Source organism: Protopterus annectens, chromosome 2.part1 (genome assembly GCF_019279795.1).
Source record: "Protopterus annectens isolate FY-2018-M chromosome 2.part1, PAN1.0, whole genome shotgun sequence".
NCBI classification, from domain to species: Eukaryota; Metazoa; Chordata; order Ceratodontiformes; family Protopteridae; genus Protopterus; species Protopterus annectens.
In genome coordinates this window covers 210,848,982-210,864,146 of record NC_056729.1, presented here as the reverse complement: position 1 = coordinate 210,864,146, position 15,165 = coordinate 210,848,982, and the positions used below count along the sequence as shown (strand labels likewise).

At 36.7% G+C, this 15,165-nt stretch overlaps 1 protein-coding gene across 1 annotated transcript in view; it reads left to right on the top strand.

Annotated features, from left to right (window-relative positions):
* ABCC3 (ATP binding cassette subfamily C member 3) overlaps positions 1–15,165 on the top strand; it is a 1,985,081-nt gene that overhangs the window by 1,385,440 nt on the left and 584,476 nt on the right. The gene's annotated exons all lie outside the window — the stretch shown is intronic.

The window sequence follows — 15,165 nt, the reverse complement described above, 5'->3', positions numbered from 1 at the left end:
GAATCTCAGTTCTTCTCACCATTAACTGTGCTGGATGACAGAGCACCATATTTAACTCTCACCTACCTTAGAGATATTTCTAACATTTTCTTTTGCTGTAATGACTAACTCATTGTAAAGGGATGATATGCATATGTATCAACATTAGCCATGATGAGAGGCATATGTTTTTTTTATTTCCCATGTGCCTTATTAGGTCTAGAAATGAAAACCATGTGAACTGGTTTTGATGTTTACAGCTAATAGGTGCTAAGAGATCTGAGCACTGTGTAACTGATACCATTTGTAGTGTTTATCATATAATTTACTTTTTAATTTTTTTTAATTAGTATTGCCATTTACAGACGTGTGATTTCTGTTTAGTGGTTCTGCACCATGGCTTGTTCATGTATATGCTTATAACTGCCATACTGTGACTGACTTTTTATCTCTGTGATACCTGATTTCATGCTTTTATTTCACTGTTGAGCAAAAGGGAAACAGTTTTCAACCATTCTGCCATTATTCTAATAAATCTTGGATGCAACAGCAAAGATGGAAAACAAAACAAAAAACTTAAAATGCTTGATGTTTAGTCTAGAACAGAAGATACAGAGGTCATGAATATATTCTACAAATTAATACATTCCAGGACAAAAGTGTAATTTCTAATGTATTTTTGGTGGGACTCAGTTTGCAAATATGCAGCCATCTTCTGATGTTCTTCATATTGATCACTGATGCAGTAGTCTGAGCTATACAGGTTATATCCTGCAAATATGCAGCCATCTTCTGATGTTCTTCATATTGATCACTGATGCAGTAGTCTGAGCTATACAGGTTATATCCTGCATAGGATATAACAGCTGACCAGCTTCCAAAGCTTCAACAGTTAATCAACTCAAGCTGAGCAGACTTTAAAGACAAGTTAGGATGCCAAGCCCTTCAAAGCTTTCCTGTCACTAAGAAGAGCTCTCCTCTACAGGCTTTCGCTGCTCCATTGCTGAGCAGATAAGTTCCCTTCAGAGGAAGGACCTTCCATGTTACTTTAAAGTAGAGTAAGTTTTTATGAAAAACAAGTACTTTAAGCTACAGAAAAGTATTTTTCTTGACTGTCTCATGACTTTTATGTACTTTTAAATGTGAGTGCCTTTTTTCCATTTCTGGTTAAACATTGTTTAAAACTACTTTTTCTGTTGAGAAACTGTGTTTAAACACTTCTGCAGCCCCAAAAAGTAAAATAAAGTGCTTTTATTGTGTTTTTTGGGAAAAATTGACTTTTTTCCTACATTCCTGTTTTACTGACCATTGCTGCTAAACTTCCCTGAGAAGCATGCACATTTTTTCAGCTTGACCATGGAACAAATTACCAGTCCCTTGGTCAGACGTTCTTACTTCCACAAAAAGAAAAGTTAACTAAATAATCTTTGCTATCACAACAGGTGTATAATCTGCCACAGCAGTTGGGTGACTCTGCTGTGGCCAAAGCTGGGTCCTAAGACCACTCCTCTTTCTCTTTGGATCCCCCTGATCTTGTCCATACAACCACCATGGACTGAGGATTAGCCACATCCTCTGCAGTTGTTGGCTTCTTCCCATAATGGACAAGGGAGAGTCACTCTTGTCCAGCATGGGAGAAGGGACAGGAAATATGCCTGCTTGGCTAGAATGGCGTCTTGTTGATACAATATCTGTTTGCCCTAACTTTCCTCTCAAAAAGAGACAAACAATGAAACATTCAACTACTTCTGTATCAGTTTCTCTGGACAGGAGTAATTTACTGGTCTTGGCTTACTGTCTTGTAGGAATTCCTATTTCCCTGAAGAGGTTAAAGATTTGGAATCTGTAAAGAAATGAGATGGGACAGATGTAGTTTTTTTCTCCTCAGGTTTCTAATTCAGATTCTGATGAGAGTATGGTTTCTGATTCTCCCTGTGAGGCATTTACTTTTCTCTGAGACAATTTCCAAAATGAGAGAATGTTTTCAGTGTGAGAACAGTGAGGTTTCTCAGTCCCTTCGAAAATATAATTATTTGCTACAGCTGGAATTTCCAGAACCCTCACCCATCTCCTCAGTGATGTTTGCATTAGAGGATATGTGTGTCACAGCCTGTGTTTTCCCTAACAGCTAGCCTGCTGACCATAAAAAAGAACATGCACTCTACAAAGGCCCTCTGTCTTTCAAGTTTTTATGCACTAATCCCAGACCTGGCCCAGCTGCTATATCTTTCATTAATCCAGCTGCTGCCAGAGGTAAAAACTCTAACTCTCAGGCTCTTTAAATGACCATCTCCCTATATTCACAGTAAGAAAGCAAACAAAAACCCAGAAACGCCACGACTGACACATTCATTTCATACCTAAACTAGTATAACTGGACTAACCTTAAGCACCTACCACTCAATGACACTGTATCTCACTAGAGTAATATATCCCTAAAATTTTAAATGAACTGGCCTCACTTAGAAAAAAAACGAGTTTAGTCAAATCCTTCTCCCTAGCTATTCAGAAACTTAGAGATGCTTCCTGGAAAACCTGGCTCACAAAAACAAAACTCAGCTAAACTCTCAGAAATTCAGAAAACTTAGAAACAGAGCCAAATACCATACTAAATTAGTCACAAAACATGTTACACTAACTTCCAAAATAAAAATTAGCAGAACCCCAAATTACTGGTTTTCTGCAAATGAGCTTCCAAATCCTGGCCATTTAACATTGCTAATGAATTTGACTCTAATTTTAGTAAATCAGTCTCTTTGTTATTTAACAGCTCTACATAAAATAATGCCATGAACACATTGAAAAATCAAATAACCCCCATATTCTGTCTGTCCAGCCAGTCCCCACTGCTATAATTAAAAAAAATCTATTTAAAGTAAAATCCATGACCCTAGCACCATAAAACTTATCTGATGAATACCTAAAGATGATCATGAAAGCCATAGCTTACCCTGTCTCAGTTTTAATGAACTGCTTTATCAATGAATCTTATGTTCCTTTACTACAGAAAAAAATGTTATATCCTCCCCAACCACAGAGGTGATGTGCTGAACCACCAAATACAGACCTATCACCACCCTCCCTCTACCCATCAAAGATACTTGAGAAGTGCATTCAGAACCAACTCCTACACTGTCTCATGTAAACTGTACTCTATCCTTTACAGCATGGCTTTCATCCCTGCAGCAGTATCTCCACCACCCTCTTTAATTTCACCTCTTCTGTTAACACAAATAGAAATGCTGGTAGACTTGTACCTGCTCTTTTTCTTTTTTTTTTACTGAATACATTTTTATTGATTTTCAGAAAAGCTTTCAGCACTGTCTCCCACCCTATACTTTTACAAAACTGTCTTGTCTATGCCTTGGCAATTCTTCTATATCCTGTTTTTTTAGTTACCTCTATAACAGACTCAAGGCAGTAAAATACTCACTGGCATCTCATATTTTCTCCTTGTTGCAGTTATGATCCCACAAGGATCCACACTGAGACCTATCCTGTGCATCATCTTTGTTAATGACCTTGATCTGACCATTAAGAATGCTACATTAGTACAGTACGCAAATGATAATGTCATCATCTTCTCAGCAAACAGTCCTGATTCCATAAAAAAACTGACCCAGGGATCCTTCCATTATATAGAATACTGACTACCTCACAGCTACTCCTAAAGCCTTACAAAACAAAATTAATTCTCTTCACTCCCAAGCACCTTCCAATAAAGAAAGCATCCTTCACTATTATCTGTTCCAAAAATGCCACAAAAGAACTCACATAAACCAGACTACTAGGAGTTTAAACAGACAAAGACTTAAACTTTGACTTCAACATTCAACATACAGTGAAAGTAAAACACACCAAAAATTAAACACTCTCTATAGGGCAAAACCCCACCTATCTAACACTGCGAGATGTCATTTCACTACCTACTCTCCTCTACTCTACACCAATAGTAACAAGCATCCAGCAACTCATACTTGTGCAGTACTGCAACAAGGTTGCTAAATTTTCAGCCAACCTCCCCATAGATTACTTCATTGTTTGGCCTTCAGACACCTCCACTAGTCTGAACTACCTCAGCAACTCAAGTACTGTCAACTCCCTATTAGCTACTATCTGGTAAACAAGCCAAATGACTGTCCAGCTCTAGCCAAACTTGTACAACCATATAACCCACACAGAAGCTACATCATTCTGACAAAGACCTCCTGTGTACATCAAAAACTAATAAATCTTCAGGCCATTCCCTCTACTCCCATCAAGTGCCAAAAACATAATACTCCATCCCCTTAACAATAAGACAGGACTGCTCGCTAAAGTCACTCAAACTACAGATAAAGTCTCACCTACTCAACTCCTGACTCTGCAAATGTGCTCCACCAGATTAGCACATCACTTCTCTTCAACCTCATCACTGCTAAACTCCCTCTATATCCTCCTCTTACCTGTACTGTAACTCACTTCTTTCCTCCCTTTTTTTGTACTCCTTTGTGTTCAACTACCCTGGTCTTCTCAACTCTAGCTTTCCCACCACTATACCACTTGTAAGATATATTCCTTTCTCTTGAAAATAGATAGCAACAATATGGTTGTGTTTATATTTTATCAGATGTAAAATGCAGTTCTACCTCTTTTGAAAAATGTTGTAAAGACTACTGTATATTATTGCCTTTCAAATGTAATACTCCCTATTACTGTTGTTTGTACACTGGAGCCTTACTCCCCAGGCCTCCACTGAAAATAGGTCCTGTGCCCCGTTGAGCTTTCCAGGTAAACAAAAGCTATTATAAATACATAAAATAAATACACACAGTTCATTAATTCTATTCATTCTCCTTCAGACAAGAATGGTAAAACTACTGATAAGTTTGGGAAAATGTGCTCCACAGAAAGACTCACAGTGACAGTAGTATTGAGCGAAAGCTCCCCACCAGCCAAATAAAACACAAAAAGGGCACTGTAGAGATAAAAAAACAACTCCAGCCAACTTACATGGATAAAACCAAAGTTTAATAACAAGACATGTACTAGATAAAAAAAATGCAATAAAAACAAAACACTTAACTTGATCACCACATCTTCAAAAATGTGGTGACCAAATTAAGTGTTTTTTTATTGCATTTTTTTGATTGATTACGTCTTGTTATTAAACTTTGGTTTTATCCCCATAACTTGGCTGGAGTAGTTTTTTACCTCTACTGTGCCTTAAAATGTATATGCTTCTGCGACTTTGAATTTTAGAGTTCTGAATTGTAAGGCTCATATGTTAAAGTTTATACTGACTAATTGTGAAAGTATGAGGAATGTTTGGCTGAAGTTTCATCTCCTGGGAAAAATCTGCTTTATGTAGCTTAGTTTCTTCTTTTTTTCAGATCGCTATTCATTCTCTGAAGCCTGTTCATGGCTCTGTAGATATTTCCAGGGCTGTTGCCACTAGTATTGTTTTGAGGAGGTTTTCCTGTCTGCATTCTCAGAACCTCCTAGATGATATTTCAGGCATGGGCAATAGTGTCTTTCTAGCCTGCTAATATATCAAAACAGTCTTTCTCACAATAAAGATTCCAAGGTGCCCTTAAAAATATCTAAACCAGTACTTGCTTTAATGTAATTTGGTGGCCTGTTCCATACATCAGCAGCTGCCTCAGAGAACCATTTAGTACATTTTTCATTCCTATAGAATCTTCTTCATAGGTTGTGTGATGATTGTCTACTACTTTCTAATAACCCCAAACATTTCCAGATGTAGTTGTCTCTAAATGCCTTATATACCTGAATAAGATCACCTCTTACATATTCATGAGACACTGTTCAAGTTCTGGTATTTTATTCTTTTATAATAACTTACATTTTCACATCCCAGGATGACCATGGTATATTTCTGCTGTACTCTTTCCAATTACTCATGCTTGTTTTCATATAAGGTTTACATATTGTAATCCTGTACTCTAATTTGAGTCTAATGTAACTAACAAATAATGATTTAATTTCTGATTTCCTAGTCTTTATACATCTTTCCATGCAACCTATAGTTCTATAACTGTCATTAATTTGTTGATATGATGAGAAAAAACTCAAAGTTGGATATACCCATAAACCCAGGTCCTTAAATGAATCTACAGTTTCAATCACTCAGTGCTGTATTAGATATTCACCCTTCAATCTATGTCTCCCAAATCTCATATGCTTAGTTTTTGATGTAGTCATCATCATATTATGCTGTTGTGCCCAAACTGTCAATTTAGTCTAGTTCTTTTGCAGACATTTCTTATCTGTAACACATGTAATCTGTTTACTCAACTTCAAGCCTTCTGTATATAGCCTGTAGAACACTTCAGATGAAAAAGATAGATCTGAAAGTTACAGCCTAAACAGTTGTGGACCTAGCACTGAACCCTCACCCTGACTGTAACCTAGAATTTCACCTGTCCAATTGCTGTGTGAGACTTGCCATGCTCTATTCATAAACTATGCAGCTATCAATCTTATCAGGAGTACATCAATACCTAGTTCTAATTTATTGATCAGTGTTTTATGTATGACCATATCAAAGTCTGAAGATACTCTACATAGTTACATCACAGTCCAGTTTTTCATTTATAGCTGTTATCATATTGTTATAGGGCATAATATTACAGGTGATTATAGATCTATTTTCAACATATGCATGCTGATATATGATTTCAAGCCCCAATCTTTTCAATTCCAAAAGTAATTTGCCCAGGATAACCTTCTCCATTATTTTTCCAAAACAAGAAAGCAAACTTATGGGTCTGTATGACTCTGGATGTGTCCTATTCCACTTTCACTTAAAGGGAGATTTAACAAGTGCATGTCTCCAATCTTGAGGAACCTCCCCCCATGCCAAATGACTTAGTATTTATCATAAAAATGGTACTGTAAGTTCGAGATGAAGTGTTCCCATGTCATTATTACTAATTTCATCTCTGCCCTGTGCTTTGTTTGGGTCCTGTTTGTGTAGTTCATTTTCAATATAATCTAATTTAATTTAATTTTAGTATTGAAAGTCACCTGGATGTTGCTAGATTAGTTTATCACCCCCTTAGTGGAACCAAACTGTTTTGCATAAGATTTTGATAATATATTTATAAAGTGTTGTGTATTAGAATAAATTTTGGAATCCACACACAGTTATCAATTTGTATGTCAGTACTGCTATCACATTTATGTATTCAGAAAGTGGTTTCCTATTATACTCAATATCTCTATATAATTTTTAGTCAAATTTTTCTACATCTTGTCTCACACTACATTCAATTTGTTTGTCCAGCTTGCTTGTTCAGTTTTCAAAGTTATGTTTCAACCTCATTTCTATTTCTTATATTTCGTGTCTCTCATCTTAATTAAGTATTTTGTTCTTATGGAAATATTTCCTCCTGCTCTTGTGTTACTACATCCTGATGTTGAATTTATATTTATTTATTTATTTTTTTGTATTCAATTTCCCTTTCAAAACCTGCCACATTCTTTCTGTAGTTTTCAATGATTGCATCACTCCAGTTACTTTTACATGTTGACTGTTTTGCTTCCATATAGCCTGTAGTTAATCTTTTGTGCATTGGTTTTAAATTAATTGAACCTATATTACAATGGGATCACCGCACATGAGCAGTGGTAAAATTTGACACAAAGTAACAGTCATTTCCTTGGGAACACAAACAATGTCCAGTATGTTCTGTTGTCTGGTAGGTTCTTTTACAGTCTGAAGCAATTGCTGTTCCTGAACATACGCTGTCAATAATTTCCTTATTAATATTGTTGAATCACTATTATTCCATCTATCTCTGGTATCTTTCCCTCCTGTGTTTCATGTAAGAAATATATGAATTCCTCTAGGTCAGTATCACTTGACTTTGGTGGTCTGTGCTGTCCAATAATTATCTAATCCAGGGTTAACTTTATTGCCAAAATTATACAATCCACAGTATTAGCGTTATCATTAAACATGTAATAATCACAGGACTCATAACGGTCTTTAATCCCTATCATAACACCTGCACCTGATTTTTTGTTAGAAAGTCTGTTAGTGTAAAACATCTACAAATTGACAGAACTGTTTTCCAGTCATTGTTCTTTAACTATGTTTCACAAACAATAACAATATCAGTCTTGTGTGAATATAACACATTTTCCAACAAAAAAGCATTATTGATAATGCTGATCGCATTAACAACCTTCAGAGATAGTGAACTGTTAAAGGTTTGACCTGGCAAAATTCCTGTCAAGTTAGGGTTGCCACCTTTTCAAATGCCCAAAGTGGGACATTTTTGGTACAAACGTCAGATTTTGCAGGCCAAAACATACCCAAGGCCAGTACAAAGTACAGAACTTCACTTTTTTTGCCTAAGTAAAGCTTGTTCTTGTAGTATTTAGTTGCTTACTCTGTTTCTTATAATATTTAGGTGTTTCAGCTACAGAATAACTGTTTTATGTAACTATTAAATATAATGTAAGAAGTAATTTTGTCCTAAAATCTCAGGACATTTGCCATTTTTACAATTTTTTTGCAGGACACAACTGCCCAAAGAGGGGCTGTCCCTCACAAAGTGGGACAGGTGGTAACCCTATGTCAAGTTATTCAAATATTACAATATATCTGCTCCAAACATACACTTCCCTTGTCTTCACAAATGCATGCCATCCCAACTACATGTATGTCCCAAATTAGGCTTGCATGCTCTACAAATTTCCACTTTTTAAAATGGTCCATTTTTTCACCACACAACTCTCCTTTCTGTATGTGATTTGGGGAAAACATGTCCTATCATCTTTACAGGCTGTGCTGTCTAAGATGGCTTTGGCTTTAAGTTCCCAAATGACAGTCATCTAGTCCTTAAAGACTTGATCATTTGTACCAACATGAGTAGAAATAGCTCCGTATGCTTTACATTAAGGCATTCAGAGGCCCTACTCGTATCCTGTATCTTTGTTCCAGACAAGCATAGCACTGTTCAATATTCATTATCCTTTCAGCAACTGTAATTATCAGTTCCTCTAATAACTGAATCTTCAATTGCTAGTATGGCTTTTCTGACCAAATCTGGAAGAATCTACCACGTTTAGTTCAATGATGTTACAAAGGAATGAGCTTTATCACCATTAGCCTTATTAATCACAGTTTTCATTTCTTATGTAATTTGCAAGCATGCAGTTCTCATCCACCTGTCTTTGTACTTCTACATCTTGAGCTATGTTGTCAACTTGGGTCCTCCTACGCTGTTTTTTTCTAACAGTAATGTTATTTAGTCCTTCCAAGTTAAGTTTTGAATTCTTCCTTTTAGCCTGCCTTTTGCCTCTTTTTTTCCTATCTTCTCTATTGGAGAAAGTATGCCATTTTCCGTAGACTGGATGTTTTCTGATTGAAAAGTGTTATAATTAACTATAATCTGTGTGTTATATAACACAGCAATGTCCTTTTTAGTATATAGTCTCTCTGTATTATAGACGGCCACATTCTTTTTCCTCCTAGTTATATGTTGTGAGCATTTTCCTTTCTTTATTTTTTATTTTCTACTGCAAGCTTAGAATCCTCATATTGCTAAATACTTATATCCTGATTTCCAAAGTTGTCATCAGTAGAATCATGTTTAATAGGGACTGAGTAATCTTTACTGACAGGGGACACTTCCTATTTTAAATATTTTCTATTTGCACTTTGCCTAATGTTACTTGTCTCATCAGCCCAGTCATTAACGTATGTAACTACAGTTTGCCAATTGCACATGTACAATCATCATCAGTAAGTAAATATTAACTAGTAATAATGGTAAACAAATCATCCAGCTTTTGGCATGAGGAGTACAGTCTTCCAATGTTATCAGGTATTGCCTTTATATATACATAGCGTTTAGTACACTGATCGAGATATGTGCTTTAGAAAATCATTAAAGGCATACTAATTTAAGGAATCCAATTTCAGCTACAAATGGTTACAGAATTCTAAAGGAAAAGAATAATCCAAATCAGTTACCTCAAAATTTAAGTAAAATAAGCAAAATAATTCTTCCTATGTACAAGCTATCCTTTCCTTCCTACAAACACTGAAAATCTATCCCTTTTTAACAACTGACAATGAAAACAGGTAAAAAGCAAGCTATAAATCAAAATAAATCTATTGACAAGCTACCCTTTTCTTCCTACAAACAGGGCTAGATTCTGAAAGACATGCTGTCGGTGTAAGTGACTTACTTTGGTGTAAGGCCTATCAATAAACAGAATTACTACAGGGGCCAGTTTCCAAAACACCTACTGTTAGCCTGCTTTCAGTGTAAGTGGTCACTTACACTGAGAGCAAGTCTTTTGGAATCTGGTCCACAGTTAAAATGAAAGGTAAAAAAATAAAATATAAATCAAAATAAATATTATCTTACCAAGCAGTTTCAGCAAAAAAAAAAATCACAAACCAAGACTGGATTGCTTCAGATAAGCTCTCCTTTAGATAGAGCTAGCTTTTGGACCCTCTTCTGCAAAGATTATGAAAAAGTGAGATGAGAAAGGTAAGATGATTCAGGGAATTTCTAAGAGTTTTCAGCCCTCCTTCTCTAAACTAGCCATCTACCGTAGAAGATTTATTAAGCTGTTGTTCCTCTACTCTTAGACAAGATACAATCATAATGGAAGACTTCAACCTAGACTGGAATACAATCTCTTCTAACAACCCCTCAAATCATATACACCTCTTTGGCTTTTCCCAGTTAATTCTCAACACAACTCGGATTGACAAACTCTCCAATAAAGAATCCATCCTTGACTGGACTCTCATTAACTCTAACCCAGACTCATGTCATGCAGACTGTCTGCCTAACACCCTAATTGATCACCATCCTACCTACCTACCTTGTAAACCCCCCCCCCCCTAGCAAAACTAAGTTCAATCTCATCCGTAATAAAACTAATTTCACCCCAGAAACCTTTACCTCTTTACTCCAAGATGTAACTGGTCCCCCTTAAACATCTCCAACTTGATCTTGCAGTCCAATACTTCAACGAAAAATTCCTCTCTATTTTTAAATACACTAGCTTCTCTCAGGAAAATGTGTAAAAAAGTACAACATATTCATTAGCTCTCTTCAGAGACCAAAAAGCTACCCAAAGAGAGAGACAATGCATGGCATAATCACCAACTCTCTAAAAACCCACAGTCTCTCCAAAAGTTCCAACTACTTTGTAATGTAGTAAAAAAACAAGTCAAACATGATAAAAAATAATACTATACATCAATCCAAAATAAGTATCATAAACCCCCCCCAAAAATTCTGGAGTTCCGTCAGCCAGCTCCTTAAACCAGGCCAAGCCTCCATGCCTACTCCAAATCCAACTAACTCACCAGACAACATAACCACTCAATTCAATAATCACTTTGCAAATTCCATATTATCACTTGTTAAAGACAGTAACTCACTATTATCTCTACTTACAAACTTTGAAAGTAAACCAGACTCTTTCACACTCCAGCACATTCAAACCCACTATATTAGAAAACTCCTTTCCAAACTTAAAAGCTCAAGTTCTGGCCCTGATCTACTACCCAGCAAATACCTTAAACTTGCTACTGGTGCCATTTCTCACCCTATCTGTATTCTAATAAATTGATCTATTACCAAGCAATATGTGGCATCTCTTTGGAAAGTATCCCATGGTATCTCTCACCATAAAGGTGGCACATCTACAGACTTTACTAACTATAGGCCCATTACCTTACACTCCCCATTAGCCAAAACACTGGAAAAGTGTATTCATGCACAACTTCTAAATCATCTCCTGAAAAATAACCTCCTCTTCCCTACCCAACATGGATTCCACCCAAAACACAGTAAAACAAACTGCCCTAATCAATTTTATAGACACAGTGAACCAACACAAGAACACTGGGTTACTCACATCCTCTATTTTCCTCGACTTATCCAAGGCCTTTAATACGATCTCACATAAAAAACTCATCCACGAGCTAGCCTCTCTTAACTTCTCTCACTCAATCCTCTCCTGGTTCATCAGCTATCTAACTAACCAACAACAGGCAGTTAGATAGAAAAATGAATTATCTTCCTCACTACCTATCTCTGTAGGTGTATGTCAAAGACCTATACTTGGCCTCCTCCTCTTTACCATATTCACAAATAGACTACACTCTGCCACTAAACATGCTAACTTAATTCAAATGCAGACAACTCCTCTCTCATTTGCACAGCACCAACATTACCTTCTCTTCTTAACAAAACTCAACAGTCCTTCCTTGACATAGAAAAATACCTCAGTCAGTCTCAACTAATACTCAACCCATCTAAAAATAAACTAATGGTTTTCTCCAATAGTAGAAAATCTTCTTTTACCATCTACTTATCTATTAATACCAGTATTGAGCCAGTTGATTCTACAAAGCTACTAGGAGTCACCATAGACAAGGACCTTAAATTCAATAAACACTTAGACTTAGTCATCAAGAAAATGCACGTCAAACTTTGCTCCCTGTATAGCATAAAGCCCTTCTTAACTGAATCCAGTCTACATGCCATTACCTGCTATCCAGTCTCTTATACGCCTCACCCATTTTCACTAATCTAAGAAAATGCAACTTAGCTAAACTAGAATCTTGTTACTACAAAGTAGCCAGATTTGCTGCCAACCAACCAGCTAGGACCCATCACTGCACTATACTTCACCATCTCAACTGGTTAGAACTCCCTAACCTACAACCAGCTGGCACTAACACAAGCTACCCTGTTACACCCTAATAACTGTCCTTCCATTAGCAAACTCGTTCAACCCTATTCAAGCAGTAGAACTTTAAGGTCATCTAATAAATTACTCTTGAAGGTCAGTAAGTAAAACAACATATATGGAGACTCCCTATACTCTCATAAAATTGCCAAGATATGAACAATATACATCAACATATTCTCAATACTAATAGCACATCTAAATTCAAACAGCTACTTAGAGAACACCTCAAGCACAGATAGCTCTGCCCCTGCTCTAGACCTGATTAACTACTGAGCTTACTCCCCACTAGCTCTACCCTACCCCCTGTTCTCTTATACTAAATGCCAGCATTAATATTTGTTGGCCTGTCTACTCTACTTCTTACCCTCTGCTCTTTCTTTTTATATTTGTCTCTTTTATTCCTCTCTTCACCCAGCTAAACGTATGCTTTCTTGTTAATTGTGGTAATCACTCAAGTGTAATTGAAGGTACTTATAAATGTCAATTCTAAGTTTATTATCTCTTGTATCTCTACTGTTGTATCTGAATTCACTATTGTTGATATTTTTTATATTTGTAGCTGCATTTTTGATAAACTTCTGTAACTATCATTTGATCTTATGTACTATTAGAACATTGTATCTTTGGAGTTTCCCCCCAGACCTCTGCTGAAATCGGGCCAGCAATGGCCCAGTCTGATCATCCAGGTAAACAAATGGAAATAAATAAATGAAAATAAATAAACTCTCCTAGGGTAATTTGCTCCAGTGTCCAGTTTTGGCAGTAAACAAAATAAACAGTCTCAGCAGAATGCTGGTTAGCAGGTATATAAAAACCAATGGCAGGCAGGCAGGCTCCAAAAGAAAGTAGGAACCTTCCAGAACAAAGGACAGTCAAACAAGGCAGAATGACTGTATAAGGGACCTTGCCCCTGGACCCCAGCCTGGCAGTCCCTTACCCCTTCCAGAAAGTCTGAATCTCTATTTCTGTTTTTGGCAGTAGATTTGTTCAGACAAATGGGTCCTGAATGTGATTAATCTAGGTTATAAATGGCAGTGGGAGGAAGGTACTCCTTTTCAGTGGATTCTTCCTCATCCACCAGTCTAAACCTTTCTCTTCCCTCCTGTCGTAATTCACATGCTGTCTCAGGGAAAGAGAGGAGTTAATAAAAGCTGTTTCTTCTTCCTAGGTTCTAGTCTAGAATATATTTAGTGCCAAAGAAAGAGAATTCCTGCAGACTAGTTTGGGTCCTTCTTTCCTAAATCAGTTTATGATAGTACCCAATTTCAAGATGCTTTCACTTCACAACCTGTTTCCCTTTCTTCCTCCACGGAGTTTCTTAATAACCTTAGAGTTTAAAAGATACTTGTCATCACATTCCTATTCATCCAGATTTCAGGCATTCCTTAAGGTTGTGTGCGTCTTGACCACATTATCAGTTATCTGCCTTACCCTTTGTAATACCCACTGCTCCAAGAGTGTTCACAAAGTGTCTAGCTCCTGTTATGCCCATTGCAGTTTACAGGATATCCATATTTTTTCATATTAAGATGGCATGCTTATCTTTGCAGAGTCTTTTTCAAAGTGTCATGAATCTCTCACCTTGGTAAGAGATCCCTTACACAGGCTGGAATTCCAAAAGAACTTTCAAAAGTCTTTTTTGAATTTCTGTGGTGCCGGCTAGATATCTTAGTACAAATAGCTTTTCTTCCAGAGGAAAAACATATCTATATTTAAGTCTGTTGTTTGGCTTTTCTACTCAGATTACTTCAGAATCAGTAGAATACATCAAGAGTCAGGGTCTCATGCCATCCATCATGTTCATGATACCTAAGATTTGACATGAGAAAGATGAAATTGGATCTGTAGTTTGTTTGGTCACAGCATCAATGTCCATTGTCTTTTCAAATTCCAGTTCTGGAATTTGTGAAAAGAGAAATCACTTGCAAGAGACATCAGATACCCTTGAATTCAGGTCTATCTACATTCTCTAGTCCTGCTCCAAAACAGTTAGTCAGTCAGTCACTACAGATGCAGCTCTGTCAAGGGGAAAAACAATGCAAGATCTCTGGGGCAAGAAAAACAGTCAAAAACATATAAACATAAAAAATGCTAGCTCTTATAAAGGCTCTCAACTCTTTAAGTCAGCTATAGTCCCCAGTACCTCTTTAATTAGTTACAGACAATACCAAAGTAATGTGGTACATAAACAAACAAGGTGAAACCAGATCTTACCTCCTTTCCAAATTAGCCAGGGTAGTATATGATATAGCTTTGCAGCACAATCTCACTCTTTAGGCATCTTATATTCTTGTCAGAGCAAAACTGGCAGAGAAGCTGAGCTGTCTGATACATCCCGATGCCAAACAACTATAAGTGTCTGCCTGGATGATAGGGTCATAATACCTTTTAGGCACCTGTTTTCTGAAAACATGCAGCAGGTTCTGATGGAGGCAAGAAAGCCTGCTA